Source organism: Syngnathoides biaculeatus, chromosome 6, assembly GCF_019802595.1.
Source record: "Syngnathoides biaculeatus isolate LvHL_M chromosome 6, ASM1980259v1, whole genome shotgun sequence".
Lineage (NCBI taxonomy): Eukaryota > Metazoa > Chordata > Actinopteri > Syngnathiformes > Syngnathidae > Syngnathoides > Syngnathoides biaculeatus.
Window position 1 is genome coordinate 27,652,923 of NC_084645.1, and position 18,954 is coordinate 27,671,876.

At 43.9% G+C, this 18,954-nt stretch overlaps 1 protein-coding gene and 1 pseudogene across 4 annotated transcripts in view; one reads left to right on the forward strand and one right to left on the reverse strand.

Annotated features, from left to right (window-relative positions):
- LOC133501767 (neuronal cell adhesion molecule-like) overlaps nt 1-18,954 on the reverse strand; it is a 116,627-nt gene that overhangs the window by 69,473 nt on the left and 28,200 nt on the right. The gene's annotated exons all lie outside the window — the stretch shown is intronic.
- Nucleotides 1,517-1,635, forward strand: LOC133502819 (5S ribosomal RNA; annotated as a pseudogene).

The window sequence follows — 18,954 nt, forward strand, 5'->3', positions numbered from 1 at the left end:
ACAATGGGGGGTTAAACATTTCCTGGTATCACATGAAGTTACTGGGTGGGATTTTTTTTTTTTTTTTCCCCGAGTACACCGAATAATCCAAAGGGAAGCACGATGGTTGAGTGGTTACCATATCTGACTCAACATTCTGAAGTTTAGGGTTTAAATCTCGGCTTCAGCCCCTGTGTAGTTATCGTGTTCTCTCTGATCTTGAATATTGTGCACTGTGACTATATAAGCACTGAATCTACATGTATACAATTTTAGAGGATAATTATGAAATGTAGATATGGTGTCAGGTGCCTAAAATCGGCCAATTTATGGGTTGGGATTTCTCTCCCTGGCACGGTTCTGAGGTCCCGGGTTCAATCCCGGACTCGTCTGTGTGGAGTTTGCATGTTCTCTCCGTGCCTGCGTGGGTTTTCTCCGGGCACTCCGGTTTCCTCCCACATCCCAAAAACATGCAACATTAATTGGACACTCGAAATTGCCCCGAGGTGTGATTGTGAGTGCGGCTGTTTGTCTCGATGTTCCCTGCGATGAGCTGGCAACCAGTTCAGGGTGTACCCCGCCTCCTGCCTGCTGACAACTGGGATAGGCTCCAGCACTCCCACGACCCTTGTGTCACGAAGCAGCAGTGCAAGGGCAGACCCAAATGCAGGACTTCCAGACAATGGCATAGTGTTCGGAGTGGTTTTATTCGACCCTTCCTCCAACTGTTCCACCCCGCTTGGACCCGTTTCTTCACTTCTTGACCACACTCTTCATTGCTCTGTATTGTTGACCTCAAGCATTTGAAATCATCCACCCTCGCTATCTCTTCTCCCTGGAGCTTCACTCCTCCCCCTCCGCCCCTCACATTCATGCAGATATATTGTTTTACTTTGGCTAATCTTCATTCCTCTCGTACCTCCATCTTTCTAATTATTCCTCCACCTACTCCTTGCTTTGACTGCAGATCACAATATCATCTGCGAACATCATGGTCGAAGGGGATTCCAGTCTACCCTCATATGTCAGCCTATCCATTATTACCGCAAACAGGAAGGGGCTCAGCGCGGATCCCTGATGCAGTCCCACCTCCACCTTAAATTCTTCTGACACACCAATGGCAAACCTCACCGTTGTTCTACTGCCCTCATACATGTCCTGTACTATTATAACATATTTCTCCGCCACACCAGACTTGCGCATCAGTACCCTCACCGGACAAGCCGAAAGGAAAATAAAAAGAAGGGTCATACACAGTGCAGCAGTCCGACAAGGCTGAGGCACAAAATCACTAACTAACGGCAGGATCCAGAAACGTGAAACGAGGTCCAATGACTATGACACAAACTAAGACTTGACAAGATGTGGATAAACAAAAGGGCACAGAGTCACTGTGACAAGGAAAGCTCAGCAGTAAACTTGCAACTTATGCACAGTAGCCAAGAATCCGACATGCAGTAAATGCAACGCAACGAACTGGCAAATGCCAGTGACAAAACTCTAAGTTAAATTCATGATCTAATCACGGTGCCTCATTGCTTACGGCCACACTACCCTGAGAACGCCCAATCTTGTCAAATCTCGGAAGCTAAGCGGGTTTAGCCCTGGTTAATACTTGGATGGGAGACCGCCTGGGAATACCGGGTACTGTAAACTGCTCTCCCCGGCAAAAAATGCAGAGGGCTTGCTTCGGGAAGGGCGTCCGGCGTAAAACTGCGCCAAACAAATGTGCGTTCATCTGAGATGACACGCTGTGCTGACCCTTAACGGGACAAGACGAAAGTAAAAGAAGATAAAGAATCACAGTGCCTGCTGTGACCGGCCACAGGTGTCAGAGATTAAAGCGCTGGGAGCGGTGGCAAGGCCACGCCCTTCTTGGCTGTGGTCCAGCTTTGCTCATGACACCTTGTGAGGATAAGCGGCTAAGAAAATGGATGGATGGATTAATTTCGCTCCCTCATCATTGATATAACAAACTGAGATTGACAACCTAATCTATATCATCTACACAAAAACTGTTCTTATCTCTCGACCACCGCATCAAAAAAATGAGGACAATTGCTATGCAAAATGGTTGGATAAATATTCTGAAAGGTTAAACTGAAGGGTATCAAAGTGGACAGAGAGCAGATTATGACAGTCAATGCAAATGTGAAAGATGGTCTGAAAAAGGATCTTAAATAATAAAAAGGCCTCCAGCCACAGCCTGACGACTTCCCTTCCCATTCAGAGAGATACTGTGGGTGGTGGGGGGGGGGGGAGTGCTCACCTCCACCTAGCAGATGTCCGCTTGCAATCCAATATCAAACAAAAGAAAAGGATGGACTCATTTACTGGACATTCTTCTCTGCTACCCACTTTAAAAGAATAGACGTACTAAAAAAAAAAACAAAGAAAAAAAAAAAGGCCTTTTGAGGTGCGTTCGCTATGGTTGCAGAGGGCGAACAATGGTGGAGGTCAACCCTTTGAAAGAGTCACTATACCGAGGGCCCAACCCGAAATAAAGCGCCACTCGCTACAAAAGCGCAGAAAATGTCAGACAATCTCCCTTCATACGGAACAACAATTCAAACTCTATGACATGGACTGAGCCGCCCCCCTCCCCCCCGACTCCTGCAGATTAGCCAAACATTTATACTTGGCTATATTACCATAAACACACCGCAGTCTAACCAAATCACGAAATAATTCACACTCATCTCACAACATTCTTTTAAAACTAAATTAAAGATTATTTGATTTTAAAAAAAAGGTCAAGATGCTGGTGTTTGTTTGCTGGAGCTATTCAATAGCCAATCAGCAGAGAAATTCGGCAAAAGATTCTCTGTAACTCCCGCTAACAACCCAGGCTGAACTTAGTTCTTCCCCGACATGTAAATATGATAGTGTATGACCTCAATGTGATACTGTATGACCTCAACAATGTTTTCTTGAGAACAATGGACCTTTCCGATGGCGATCTTGAGCTCCGCCCCCTCAGCCATGTCCCACAAGCTTCCAAAATGGCGATTGAACGGAACATGTTTGAAGGCGATTCTCTATCGCGTATTCCGGATAATAATGGGGTATGTTTGTTTGCCAAATGTGTCAGACTTGTCCAAGAGAGTTCTACAGAGAGGTCTCAACTAGTTCACGCAAGGATATGCACACGGAATTAAGATTTTGGACGGAGCAGGACGCAGTTACAGCAAAATGTTGCCAATCGATGCAAAAACGTTTGACGCATCACAAACTTCATATTGAAATCCAGCAGGATGAAATAGTGGAATCGTACTGCGCATGTAAAGCAGGGTGAGTAAAAGTTGTTCTCCTGCAATGTATAAAACCCTGATAATAATTCAAGAGAACATACTTTTCCCTCATTTTCCTTTGAACATACATCCTTGTGTTTGTTGATATTGTCCGCATTTAGTTGTACGTGCGGTCTTCCGCGAGCCTTAATCCATCGTAGACACTTTGTCATATATCTATATTTTAGGCTTTGGAAAATGATTCAACCGAGCCGGATATCTTTCATCAGAATTGCCCGTTCCCCAAGCGCATCTGAGGACCATTTTCTTCGTAACAAACTTTTCCAAGCGCACGCTACTGACAACCAGCATTGCGTGTGGTCAAACATGGCGGCAGGGGCGTGTCAAGTCAGGCGTTAAGACAATGCGGCTATCTGATTGGCTATTATTGTTCGAGTGATTGACAGGTCGGAAAGGTCCATTAAAACGTCCCTACCAGTCTGGGCTTTGGTGGCTTCCTGTACCACCTTTGTGTTCTCAAGAAAGAGCAAAAAAAATTTGAATGTATGGATAGCTGAGGATAATTTATCAAGGATAAAACTCATCGAGATGTATTTGTGAATAGCAAAGTGCAAAATCTCCCCAGCCGTTATGGGCAACACACAGCTTCGGCAATAAGCACTTGATATTCGTCCGACAGGGTTGCAATACGCTCGTTGTTTGTGTTCCATTACAGCTTCACAATCACTTCCCACTTACCATAATGAAATCTGTAGGCCAGCGGCTGTCAAACCGGGAGTCCCGGGCGACTTGGTCGCCATTGCAATAAATCATGTTCTATCGCTCTGGATCAAGTGCATTTCTGCATATGAGGTGCAGCGCACTAATAAAACAAATATACTCAACCAACTCTTAATCTTCTAAATTTAGTATTGGCACAATGAAAATCTGTGATATGATTGTCACGTGTAATATGTCTGCCACATTTGTAGGTCTAACAAAGAGTTGAGGTAAGACAACCCGGACAAAAGTTTTCAATGTGGTAAAATCAGTTCCACTGCAACGTACTAAAAGGTCACCGTGTCTTTGGCAATGTTCAGCATGAATGTGTGCGAGATTACCTTCCAACGGGTGATTTTGTTGTCAAAAGGAAACGTGAGAAAAGGATTCTGCTCATGATGTTCTGGTTCCGAGTCGGCATTAAAGCCGTTGGGTGCTTTTTGGAAAAAGAGTGAAAAAGAAGAATGACTGTGGTGCAGTAAAGTGTTTGTCAGCTAGCGATGATGGATAAATATTGAATATATTACAATTCAATTTGGTTTAGTTTCTTTCTACTAAACATCCATCCATCCATTTTCTACCGCTTTTCCGGGGCGGGAACTGTTCGGTTTAAACCCAACCGTTGGATGAATTATGCAAATGAAGGGACAAGAGAGGTCTTCAATTTCGCCCGGGGGGACATGGATTTTGCCTGACCAGCTGCAACTCCAACACTCGTTCTGAGTCAGTCAGTCAGCTTTACTGGTGTCCCCCTTTGGATTAGTTTCTCAAAACAAAGAGTCGCAAGAATACAAAACAAATGGAGGAACAGATGGCAATACCAACACAAAGACAAATACTAAGATAAACATTTATAACAATGGTGATTGCCAATACAGAGATGAATACTAAGGTAATATTTATAACAATGCTGCTGAGGAGTATCTGCTTTGAAGTCAGGAAGGGAGTGCATCACTCCTCAAGGTGTCACACTTCGGCTCCCGCAGTCGCTCGCAAAGAGAAGGATTCAGGCAAGGATGACATAAACAAATGCACGATAAAATAATAAATCTAACAGGAAGTAACTTCAGCAGGGATACCCAGACTTCCCTTTCCCGAGCCACTTCTCCCAGCTCTTCCAGAGGGATCCCGACGTGTTCCCAAGCTAGCCTAGAGCCATAGTCTCTCCAGTCTGTCCTGGGTCGTCCCCGGGGTCTCTTTCCGGTGGGACATGCCCCGAAACACCTCACCAGGGAGACATCCGGGAAGCATCCGGATCAGATGCCCCGCCCACCTAATCTGGCTCCTCTCAATGCGGAGGATCAGCAGCTCGACACTGAGCCCACTCCGGATGACCGAGCTTCTCATCCTATCTCTAAGGGAGTGCCCCGGACACCCTGCGGAGGAAACTCGGACGCTTATATCCAGGACCATGTACTTTCGGTCTCGACCCACAGCTCGTGCCCATAGGTGAGGGTAGGAACGTAGATCGACTGTTTGTTGAATATTTCTAATTAACAGGTCATGAATATTTAGGTTCACGTTTCCATGGCAATTTGGGGTGAACATCTTGGTTATGTTTAATGTGTTAGGATTATGAAGGGTTCTTAAAAAATAATTTGAAAAGCATGCTATCTTATTGTGGGAGCTGACAAAAAAGCCACATTTCTGCAAGATTGCCCAAAAGAAAAGCATCATCAATTTTCGGACTCAGCAAAAACGTCGGGCCATCGATTAGAGAAGTGTATCGTAAATAAACACAATCATAAACCGTGAGATGATGGATAGCAGAGAGCAGTACAGATCATTGTGCGAAATGAGTCAAAGGGCGATATTTCATAGGGGCAGCGGCGTGGACGAGCACGTCTAATGGGCATTATTTCTGCAGGCTGATTCTGTTGACCGCAAGACACTGGGGTGATCGCCGCTGAACCGTTGCTCCGTCAAACTCATACTGAGATGGGGACAAGGGCCCTCCCCACTCTTTGTTTGGACTTCAATAAAAGGACAATACAGTATTTCAATAGCAGTTTTCCCAACAAGGGAAAGTTCACGCCAAAGGCCCCGGGCTGAGCGTTCAAAGTCACACCGGGATATACCAGCGGTACTAAGATGCGTGTTTGCTGCACATTTTTACGAAAATATCTACGTGGGTGAGAATCAATAGTTCACAACGACACTTAAGAATAGGTAGCCCTCGCTTGCTGCTCCATGGTAAGACTGAAATACAACCATCCGTCCAAGGATTCAAAATGGGTTAAACTGTACAAACAAGTCTTTGGACAATGTTGCTTCTACGCTTGAATCGTGTGACATAGGACATGATTATGCATGATACGCTGCTCGAGGCTGCGATTTATGACGGCGCCACATATTAGTCTTTCTTTTGTCACAGTCCCAAAAATAGGCAATGACATTGCTTTGCTTCACGGAACTATGAAAGGGGACAATCAATATTTGCACAAGTCTGTAAGTAAAAGAAGGAGTGCGACTCACAATCAAGGTAAAAGTAATGGTTGCTTCTTACTCGGCTCGTCAAAATTTTATGTCGCCGTCACGGAAATAGGACTCGCTCATCAAGACAGTGCAAGATATGCTACCTGCTGCTGCACAGGAAGAATAGAAACAAAGATAATTGACCTAATATTTGAAGACATTTGGAGACAAATGTTGATGCTATGCTAGCATCGTGTAAAATAAGACCTGATAGTGCATGGTATGCTTCTTACTGCTATTCTCTGTACTTATGTGGATAAACAGAGGTGTGATGCAGGTGTCACGTGCCCAACCATGGCAGATGAAAGTATTAGGTCACATGACAACTCAAAGTCTGGCTGGTCGCACTTTTACAGTGAAGAGAATAAGTATTTGAACACCCTGCAATATTAAAAGTTCTTTCACTTAGACGACCTATCTTCATTGCTCTGACTCAGGGAAAGAGTTTGTTCCCCAAAATCTCACAAGACACGGCCGTGGTCATCCTCTCCTTAATACAGTGCAGTCGTCCTGTCCCATGTGCAGGAAAAAACCCCGAAAGCATGATGCTAACACCCCCATGCTTCACAGTAGGGACGGTGTTCTTGGGATGGAACTCATCATTTGTCTTCCTTCAAACACGGTTAGTGGAATTATGACCAAAAAGTTCCATTTTGGTCTCACCTGACCACAAAACTTTCTCCCATGACTCCTCTGTATCATCCAAATGGTGAGTGGCAAACTTAAGACGGGCCCTGACGTGTGCTGGTTTAAGCAGGGGAACCTTCTGCGCCATGCATGATTTCAAACCGTTGCGTCTTAGTGTATTACAAACAGTCACCTTGGAAACGGTGGTCCCAGCTCTTTTCAGGTCATTGACCAAGTCCTGTCGTGTAGTCCTGGGGTGATTCCTCACCTTTCTAAGGGTCATTGAGACCCCACGAGGTCATATCTTGCATGGGGCTCCACTCAGACAGAGATTGACTGTCATGTTGAGCTTCTTCCATGTTCTAATGATTGCTCCAACAGTGGACCTTTTTTCACCAAGCTGCTTGGCAATTTCTCCGTAGCCCTTTCCAGCCGTGTGGAGTTGTCCAATTTTGTTTTGGTGTCTTTGGACAGCTCTTTGGTCTTGGCCATGTTACAATTTTGAGTCTTAGTGATTGTATGGGGTGGACAGCTAATAACCTCACACAGGTGCATCTGATTCAGGATAATACATGGAGTTGAGGTGGACTTTTAAAGGCGGACTAACAGGTCTTTGAGGGTCAGGATTGTAGCTGATAGACAGGTCTTCAAATACTTATTTGCACCTGTATCACACAAATAAATCGTTAAAAAAAATCATACATTTTGATTTCTGGATTTTTCTTTTTAGATTCTCTCTCTCTCTCTCACAGTGCACATGGACCTGCGATGAAAATTTCAGACACCTCCATGATTTTCCAAGTGGGAGAACTTACACTATAGCGGGGTGTTCAAATACTTATTTTCTTCACTGTATGTCAGCATGAGGGAAGTCTTGGCAGTGCATGATATGCTGATTGTTACTAAGACTCATTCGAAGTGGTTTGCTTTATCGTGCATCGTACATTGTCCAGTAGGTAAGACAGTACTTCGTCATCCATATATTTCGCTATCAGATAGGGTAAGCTATGCTGCTTGGTGCTGTAATTCCAATAATTCCAACAAGTGCTCTCTACTGGCGTCACATCAAAATAGGGGGATGAATATTACGTGGTCTAGTTTTCAGACAGACAGCAGTTCGAAGTCTGGATAGTCACATGTCTGTTCATGAAAATGACAACGATAGTGCATGATACGCTGCTTCCTGCTATGCCTTAATGAAATTACAAAGAAGAAAGTGACATTTACACAAATCCATGGTGAATGGAGGCTACGCCGTAATATGCAACATAATTCATAATAGTGTATAAACTACTTGCGAGTACAGTTTTAAAGCCTCTGTGGATGAACAGACAGTCTTCATGGTTATACCTTTATGTGAGGATGCATAAACAGTGATATGTTACTTGCTCCTAGCCTCACCGACAGTAACTAAGAAAGAAAAAAGAAGAAACTTGAGTCAAAATCTGAAAAAATAAAACCAGTGCAAAATATGCTGCTATCCCACACTGAGGTATGGAATGAAAGGAATAGGACTGTCATACTTTAGTCATGCTTTTGAACAATATAGGCTTGATTATTCACTGCAGTAAGGCATGATATGTTTGTCATTGCTACTGAGAAAGAGCGGAGCCAGAACTGAAGGCTGGTCTTGACGGGTTTCCAGGTCCAAGACTGACAGCACGTAAGGAACACAAGGGCTGTATTTTGCCCGTCTTAGCAAATCTAACGTTTTGCACTCGCGCAGCATTCAAGATTCAATTTGAGCCTGTTTACTCTTCCGACAGAACTCATTAAAGGACAACAACGAGGAGTAGTTTGCTGATGTCGTGAAAAGGGCCCGGACAAAGGAATTTTAAGTGTGGAAAGATCCACACAGAAGACATCGGATCGGGCTCGAAAGACAATGAGGGAAAACAAAGCGGTCGGGATCTTGAGGGAATTTACATGAATTACAGCGAGAGGCCCATTGGGCTTGAACTCTCCTCTTTTTTTTTTTTTTTTTTTTTTTTTAAAACCAAACAGAGCGCTCACACTCCGCTCATCCACAAACAAGCACACGCGGGCACACACACACACACACACACACACACCAATGTACAAAAGACGCAGTGGTAGACAATGGCGGCAAGGGCGGTTTCCATGGTGCCTGTGAGGCTCACCGACAGGGCTGGAGTGTTAACACGCTAGCAGACAACAGGGAGGACGATGGAGGGAAGATGAGAAGGATGGAGGAAGAGAGCGTGAGAGACAGAGGCATTAAAACAACAACAAAAAAAAACAAACAAAAGGGGGCGAGATTTACCACACACAGGCAGCAGACCATCCCTTAAGTTAAGGACCTCGGGTGTCGCCCGTATCGTATTTCATCATCGCGGCGAGACCCTCACTCGCGGCACAATGGTCCGACTTCACACAAGGATCAGTACTCCTCTTCTTAGCTTACAGCCGCCAATTGTGCCTTCACTCGCGGGTCACAAGATTAACAACATGTATCTAAAGAGCCGAATCATTAGAAACCAAAGTTGAAATCATAAATTTACAAGCAGCGACAAATCGAAAAACGCTAATATTATACCGTAATTCCCGGCCTACGGAGCGCACCTGGTTATAAGCCTCATCCAGTACATTTGTCACGGAAATACCATTTGGTACATACATAGGCCGCAACCATGTAAAAGCCGCAAGTGCCCACATTGAAACACGAGATATTAACAAAGAAATACGGTACACAGAGAGTTTAACGCTAGCGCCGCCGCGCTAAAGCTATCGGTAGGGCCGCTGCGCTAACACTGCCGCGCTATCGCTAACCGGGGGTCACCAACATGGTGCCCGAGGGTGAATGGTTGCCCGCAAGGACCATAAAAGGCACCCGCGAGGTATGTTCTAAAAATACTATAGGCCACAAATTGTTACTATTATTTGTGCTTTAAATTCTGAATCTGACATGCTTATGTGAATTAAAATTTTACAATACCTGTAATGTCATTTAATCCAATAAATTAAAACAAAAATATTTTATGTACGTGTAATGAACTGAGTCTGAAATTCGCAGCAAACAGTTCACGGAGCCCTTCATACGATCGGTGCTCACGAAGTAGCCCTCAGCCTCAAAAAGGTTTCTGAGCCCTGTGCTAATGCTAGCACTGCGCTAACAGGGCTGGTTAAAATTTAAAAACATACTGGTAAAAATCACTGAGACACAACAGTAATACGCTAGCGCAGCGCTAACACGGCCAAACCGGTAAAAGTCACTTCCTCGGCACATACGTTCGGTCTCACGCTTACCTTTGCCACTCGAGTGTCCCCTTGCGGCCGTTTGAAAAAAAATTAGCGCATCACCGCATAAACCGAAGAGTGAAAGAAGTCACGGCCTATAAGCCGGAAATTACGATACTCATTTTATAAGATTTCTCTTTGGGAAGTCAACTAACTTAAGCCAGTCTAATCTGGGTACGGAATAAATCGCACCTTGTTAGCTTTCTTTCGAAGTCAGGTATCATTCATTTTGGATGAGTAGTTTACTACCTTAGCGGACTGAATTCGAAATTCAAAGCGAACAAAATGTAGCACGTCAATAGCTACGTATTGCTTCCATTTTCCTTTTCAAACTTCGGCTATGGCTAACCTCGGCCTGATGAGTTTGCTGCCCGGGAGGCGGTTGACATCTCAAGTTCACGTCACTATTTATTGTATTCCCGCTACCTTGCCGTTTTAACAATTAAATTCAGACCGACTGGTTTGCTGCCTAGATGGTCTGCAGTAGAACTCAAAATGAAACAAAAGTCAAGGTGTAAACATTTAAACATTCCATAAAATAGGCAACCATGAAGCAAAAGTATCACACTTTTGAGATGAAAATAATGATCATAAAAATACACAACCTGCTCTTCTACTGGAAAAAAAAAAAAGAGGAACTCCCATGTGAAGAAAGGAGGACATGGATCAGACCCAAAAGATTTTGCGGGGCATCAAAAGGTGAAAAAGACCCAATGAGCAAGTCTCCTCCTCTGCACTCTGTCCCCTGCGTGGAGATCGTCCTCCCTCAAGTCGGCTCGCTGGTGCGCTGATCGGAACGACCATATGCCTCCGCCAGAAGGCGGAGGCGGGCGAGCACGCTACCCAGGCTTCCCCGCCACTGCCTATTTCCATCCCTTCCCCAGCTGAGTGAAAGTGCGATGGATGTTTGCACAGGATCCATGATGGTTATTGCACCGAAGGCTACGAGCGTCGAGAACGTGGCTTTCGACTAATTGCTTTCATTTGCCCCGTGCATCAAGAAGACGTATCCAGGTGCATGTTTGGAGCAGCGGCAGTGGGATGGCACCTTCATTTTCACTCCCTACCGCCACCCGTACCAGTTGAAAACATGATCTTATGGGAAGTCGATTTGCTTCCGAGAGAGACGGAGTAAGTTGATTGAAAAAAATGGATTTTACCGAAATTCAGACGACGTTATCATTAAGGTCAAGTCCATTGACTTTTCTTTGGTTCAGATTAATAGCAGAGACGTCTACTAACTGGCTCGCCAACCATCATGTTTCGCTAAATTCCTCCAAGACAACACAAACATTTTATACCGGGGAGTAAAGATACACCAAAATCTAGATTTGATTTGTATTCCGATTTCTGACCCAAGGTTCAATACATATTTTTGTTTGAAATAAAGCAATTTAGGTGGCACAGTGGAGCAGCTGGTAAAGTGTAGGCCTCACAGTTATGAGGATCCGGTTTTGATACCGGCCCCGCCTGTGTGGAGTTTGCATGTTCTCCCCGTGCCTCCGTGGGTTTTCTCCGGGCACTCTGGTTCCCTCCCACATCCCAAAAAACATGCAACATTAATTGGACAGGTGTGATTGTGAGTGCGGCTATTCGTCTCAATTTGCCCTGCGATTGGCTGGCAACCAGTTCAGAGTGTACCCCGCCTCCTGCCCCTTGACAGCTGGGATAGGCTCCAGCACTCCAGCGACCCTTGTGAGGATAAGTGGCGAAGAAAATGGACGGATGGATGGATGTTTTCCCATCAAAAGCAGTCTAAAAACAAAGGATGTTACATCTTCATATACATAAAAATCCAATCATTAAGCGGGTCAAGTGGGAGGGGCCTGATGAAAAAAAATTCCCCAGCAAAAATCAGTCTAAAAACAGGATTGGCGGCAACTTTATATTATAAATCCACAATGACACCCCCCCCACATCTTCACCCTACCCACATGTATGCCAGAATGCCACTCAACGTGATCTCACACTTTGCACATGGCGCCAGTTACCGCCACTGTCCAATTTTCAGTTTTCAAATGTTATTTCAATATTTGTGAGGAAATGGCTTCCACAAATAGATGGTGGAGCTCTGGTTTCCAAGTTAAGGTTTTCCTGAAGGGTACCAAAAAAAAAAACCCGAAACCTTTGGGATTCTATCTGACGGTGTAACCCATCATTTCAATCTAAGTCAGTGGTAGTACTGTAATTTCCGGTTTATAAGACGTAACTTTTTTCCACACGCTTCCAACCCTGGGGGTTATGCATTGATGCAGCTAATTGTGCATTTTTTCTAACAGTCGCAAGGGTGCACTCGAGCGGAAAAGGTAAGAGTGAGACCGGTGGAATATGTGTGCCGAGGAAGTGACTTTTACCGGTACATTTTATTTTTAGCCGGCTCTGTTAGCGCCACGCTAACCGGCCCTGTTAGCACCACGCTAACCACGCTGCGGTGTTACTGCCGCATCTCGGAGATTTAGGTGTGTTTTTTTTTAACCAACTCTGTTTGTACCACCGTGTTCTTGCTATGTTAAGTTAAGCAAAGGTATTAAAACTCTGAAAATGCTTTCTGCGTACCGTCTTTCTTTGTAAATATCTGTGTTTCTGTGTGGGTTTCAATGTGGGGACTTGCAGCTTTTACACAGGTGCGGCTTATGTACGTACCAAATGGTATTTCCTTTCCTAATGTACTGGGTTAGGCTTATAATCAGGTGCGCTCTGTAGGCTGGAAATCACGTTAAATTGTTTTCCGCCACCTAGAAGGACCCTGGTGCCCATTGTTTATGAAAATGAGGAAATGTTTTTGCACACATCCCGCCACTGCTGTACGTGAAAACAAGAAATGAAGCATCCGAGGCAGTGCCTGGTGTAACAAAAACACAAATAGGAGATCAAATTTTTGTTTAGAGTATAAAAATTAGTCAAGTCTGTAGCATTAAATGAGCAGGAAAATGGAGTATTGGTGCCTTTCACACACTTACACTTGCACACACAAGCACAAACATCAACACATCCCCAATCCAAGTGTCTTTTGACTGCTTTGACTTCTTATTGCTGCTATGACTAAGTTAAAGGCGAGCAAAAAGAATAACCCGCTCCTCTAATTCACTTCCAAATTGACATCCCCGAGGCAAATGAATCAACTAGATTATGCTTTATGACGGTTTAGCTGTCATGGCATACGTGCTGCATTATGATGATTTTGACAATTTAACACGATAGAACGTGACATGAAAGGAGTGCATGTGGAGTGAAATGGAACTAGAACACTGCTGTTATTTTTTTATTTTAAAATGGAATCTGATCCTATTGAAAATGAAAAAAAAATATTATTTAAAAACTACTTTGGATTGAATATTGGATATGGATTTTTCTGGATCATGATGTTTAAAAAACTCAATCTTTTCCTACTTCCTGGTTTCCAATTTTTGTGAATTTCAACTTGAAAGCGGTGCCTAGAAGACCCAAACCTTAATCATCTTTTTAAAAAAATTTGAGAAATATACAGTTAGTAATTACAGTGTTCTCTCACGATATTGCGGTTCACCTTTGGTGCCAAATTTGGTAAAGTGCAGATTTTTTTAAAAAATTAATTTCACACGTAACTTGCCATATTGCAGGATTTTAAATTTATGATGTAATTTTTTTGTGGTAAAATAAACAAACTTAAAGCACTAAAACTGTAAAATAAATAAATAAATTACAGCTACTACTGTGCATTACCGTTTACAGTTTAAAAGGTGTTAGAGTGTACAACGTTTTTAATGGGTTTTATAGGCTTTATGGTAAAGCGTTACTGGTTGAATGTGGGGTATGTTAACAGTTTTGAGAGGTTTATCCATCTTGAAATATGTAGAAATCTAGAAAATATGTGGTCATTACCTCATGGACTTCATCTCTTACAAGTGGATGATAAGAGGGTATCACATTCACCCACTTTTTTTCTTCACAAGGGACAGTCCACTTTTGAATATAAAGTTAAATATTAAACATACAGTGAAGAAAATAAGTATTTGAACACCCTGCTATCTTGCAAGTTCTCCCACTTAGAAATCATGGAGGGGTTTGAAATTTTCATCGTGGGTGCATGTCCATTGTGAGAGAGAATCTAAAAAGAAAAATCCAGAAATGTTTTTAAAAACTTATTTGTGTGATATAGCTGCAAATAAGTATTTGAACACCTGAGAAAACTAAGATTAATATTTGGTACAGTAGCCATTTGTTTGCATTCTTTTACTTCCTATTCCAAACCCAAACTATTATTTGTTTTTAATGAAATACATTTGCCAGAGGTTCACCCAGTCTTGTTTATGCATTTACAGTTCCCTGCAAAAAAAAAAAAAAAAAAAGTAGCGCTAGGTAGTGTAGCTACTGTAGTGGTCTGCAAGTGAGGCGACTGAAGCAGCCTGCAGCCCTTCATGTTGTTGCAGAGCGATAAACATGCAGAGGGTGGGAGAGAGAGAGAGAGAGAGAGAGAGACAGCCACTTAAAAGAGAGGAGCAAGGCCCGAGGCCAGGTGCAAACGAGGGGAGCCAAAGTGAAAAGCCCCCCCAAAGCTACCGGCAGGTTGTTTGTCTGTGTATTAATGCCCATCTTTGTGTCTGTGTGTGCGTTTGTCCGGCATTGTGAGAATCGCCAGTGTGTGGGTTTCAAGTGTCTGCAGTGGACTGTATACGGTACTGTAATCCAATTAGAATGAGCTGCCAACAAACAAGGCTACTGGCGAGAAAAGACATTCAAACAAGGGATGGTGAAATTCATATTTATACCATATCTGTTCTTTTGACAATATGCATTCTAACTGCAGATTATCCACGTCATAAAATAAAGACATTTCACTTACCAGAAGCAGTTAACTAATTTGCTACCTAAACAGGCTGCTGTAGAAATCAAAGGTACATAAAACAAGACCATAAACGTCTTTCCAACCCTGTAACTTTGCTTCTTTGTCTTTTATAACTCAGGTACGCCTAATTTTAGCCGACTAACTTGCTGTCCTAACGGACTACCGTAGGGGTCAATGATAAACAAAATGTTAGCATGTCGACACTTCGGGATCCTGACAAATTTTGATACCTTGCCTTTTTACTAGGTACCTCTTACTGACTTCTGCCTGGACAGCCTGCGGTACAAATCAAAAGTAAACAAACGGAAGCACTTCAACAGCTCTTCATCCACGCAACTTTGCTAGCATGCCCAAAGAACATTTGTTAACTTGTTTGCTGCCTAAATATGCTGCTGTATAGCTTGAATGTAAGCAAAACATTTGCAACAGCTCTGCTTCCCCATAATTTTAAAATTTTATTAGTTAGCTCTGATTAACTCTGCCTTAATAAGTTTGTAGCCTAAATGGGCTGGAGTAGAAATCAAAAGTAAAATAAGTATCACGCCAACAGCTCCAATGCCACGCAACTGTGCTTCCTTCAGTTTTCATATTCAGCTACAATTAACTTTCGCCCTACTCGTGTGCGGCCACAATAGACCTCGGTAGAAGTCAATATTACCCTTGAGAAATTAATGAATGAAGAAAATGGGAGAGAAGGAAGAGTTGAAGAGGCAACCGTGAATGACCAGGAAGTGGCAATGATTAGTAAGGGGAAAGTTAGAATGGCACTGAACAGGATGAAAAATGGAAAGACAGTTGGTCCTGATGACATACAAGTGGAGGTATGGAAACAGTTTGGTCAGGTGGCTGTAGAGTTTTTGACCAACTTATTCAATACAATACAAGCAGGAGAGAAGATGCCAGAAAAATGGAGGAAAAGTGTGCTATTCCCCATTTTTAAGAACAAAGGCAATGTTCAGAACTGTGGAAACTACAGCGGAACAAAGATGATGAGCCACATGATGAAGTTATGGGAAAGAGTAGTGGAGGCTAGACTCAGGACAGAAATATGTATCTGTGAGCAACATTATGGTTTCATGCCTAGAAAGTGTACCTCAGATACATTATTTGCCTTGAGAATGCTCGTGGAAAAGTACAGAGAAGGTCAGGAGGAGCTTCATTGTGTCTTTGTAGACCTAGAGACAGCCCATGACAGAGTACCAAGAGAATAACTGTGGTATTGCACGCGCAAGTCCGGTGTGGCGGAGAAACATGTTGGATTACTACAGAACATCTATGAGGGTAGCAGAAAAGCGGTGAGATGTGCCGTAGGTGTGTCAGAAAAATTTAAGGTGGAGGTGGGACTGCATCAGGGATCCGCTCTGAGCCCCTTCCTGTTCGCGGTAGCAATAGATGGGCTGACAGATGAGGTCAGACTGGAATCCCCTTGGACCATGATGTTCGCAGATGATATTGTGATCTGCAGTGAAAGCAGGGACCAGGTAAGTAGAGTTGTGACGTTAGTATATATTAGCAAGGGGTTCCAGTGTTTTTTTTTTAGCAGTAGCTTCTAATACTTAAACGCTGACGTGGATGCAGAGGGTATTTCCATTTGGTGATGCGTCTGTTGCATGCGCCAAATGACCAGGTCTGCTAAACTAATAATGTAAGTGTGATTTAGTGGCTTGCTGATGGAAGCGCTGCGTCCACGAGTGAAAACGTCTCGCTATCTGAGAGCAATTGCCTCTGGGTTGTTTGAGAACAAGTGTCCTATTAACTAGTTGTAACCCCCTAGCTCTGTCCTCAGTCGTCATGGTAACGGAAGCCTACTGGTCACAGAGAAAAGTGGTGGGTGGGTTGACCAATCGCTCATTTGTGTGAGACTGAACGTATGCTGTAATTCTTAATCATTTATGCATTTTTAACCAAAGAATGTCAGAGACCTTTTTACTGAGAAACCGTTTTAAAATTGTGGAAGTAAAAGCATATTCTCCTTCAACAAAAACTGCAGTTAACTTCTAAAGTGACAAAAAAAGGTCCCCCCCCCGCCCCCTGAACGAGAAAGGGCAGAGCCCGCTGTCCTTCAATTGTCTCCAGCTAATGCTCCTCTTTTGCTCTTAACGACCTTCCTCCATTACATCCTGACAGCGCAAAGACACAATGGGACTGCTTCGGCTGCCGAGCGTTATACTATTAAAAACTTTGCGGAGGAAAGTCCAAGTGAAGGAAAAAGCAAGCATTATTTTTTCCCCTTTTCTCCACACTGTGGGTCATGTGCATCAGTATGTGTGGGCCGAGCCGTAGACAGTGCTGCCTTTTAATTACAGCAGCGCTGTCTCTCCCTGACAACGCGTATCGCACACCAACACACCGAATGCACACAAACACACAAAGGCGGGCAGCCCACCTGCCACAAGGCAGATTGGATTTACACTGCATCAATAATTCAGCCTCGCCTGCCCAGATAGGCCGCAAAATGCATACATCCCCGCAGCACAGGTTGCCATTGAGTAAAGTGATAGCATTAATAGGAGGGGGGGGAATATTACACACGGGCACACTGCAGCATCCGCCGCCTTGGCCCGCTGAAGAAGCCCTTATCATTTTAAACAACCTCGGTTACTAAACCAATTATAGGCTCGGTATATAACGATGAGGATATGTTTTATGGATCAATTTCTCCCAGTGGCTTCTTTTCCAAGCTGCACAACTCAAGTGACATTAAAATGTCGCACAGCGCAAATAAAACGCAGCGATTGTGGCTTTAAATGAGTCTTGTTTTTCCAAATATCTGTTCATGTTTCAGATAGTGTACGTCGGTGCAAATGCTAGCTGTTGCTACGTACTGCACTTTTGTCAACAAGTTGAACCTTTTGTGATAGTTCGCCATAAACCAACCAAATGTGATAAAATGACAAACATTCCGACCTCAACTATCTCCATTTCTAGCTTGAAAACCAGTCAATGGATGAGTTCGACCGAGCTTTTGTCAGCAACTGTTTGATTTTACATCCCTACCTTATCAAAGACCTCATACTTCATTGCCTATTAAGAAAATAGGTTTGTTTATGAAGCTGTCAATATTTGACTGCACATCATCTGAGGACACCTTGACGGTCCGGGGACCTACGCAAGGATCCGGTTTGTGGACTTCAGCTCTGCGTTAAAAACCATCATCCCCAATATTTTCTCCTGCAAGCCTCCCCAGTTAAGTATTGATCCGTTGTCGTAAAGAGGGATCTAAGTCGAAAGGCAAACCTCTCAATTTACCATTTTCCTACCCTCACCTATGGGCATGAGCTGTGGGATACAAGCGGCCGAAAGGAGTTTCCTCCGCAGGGTCTGCGGGCTTTCCCTTAGAGATAGGGTGAGAAGCTCGGTCATTCAGGAGCGGGTCAATGTCGAGCCGCTGCTCCTTCGCATTGAGAGGAGCCAGATGAGGTGGCTGGGGCATCTGATTCGGATGCCTCCCGGACGCCTCCTGGTGAGGTGTTTCGGGCATGTCCCACCGGAAAGAGACCCGGAGGACAACCCAGGACACGCTGGAGACACTATGTCACTCGGCTGGATTGGGAACGCCTCGGGATCCCTCCGGAAGAGCTGGAAGAAGTGGTTGGGGAAAGGGAAGTCTTGGTATCCCTGCTGAAGCTACGTCCCCTGTGACCTGACCCGGAAAAGCGGTAGAGAATGGATGGATGGAAGCTTCCCCAGCTAAGCATATCGCCTGCCGTCTGCCAATGTATTTACATCTTGGTGACGGGCAACGCAAAGCAAGTGAAGCTTGGGACACCACCTCTTCAA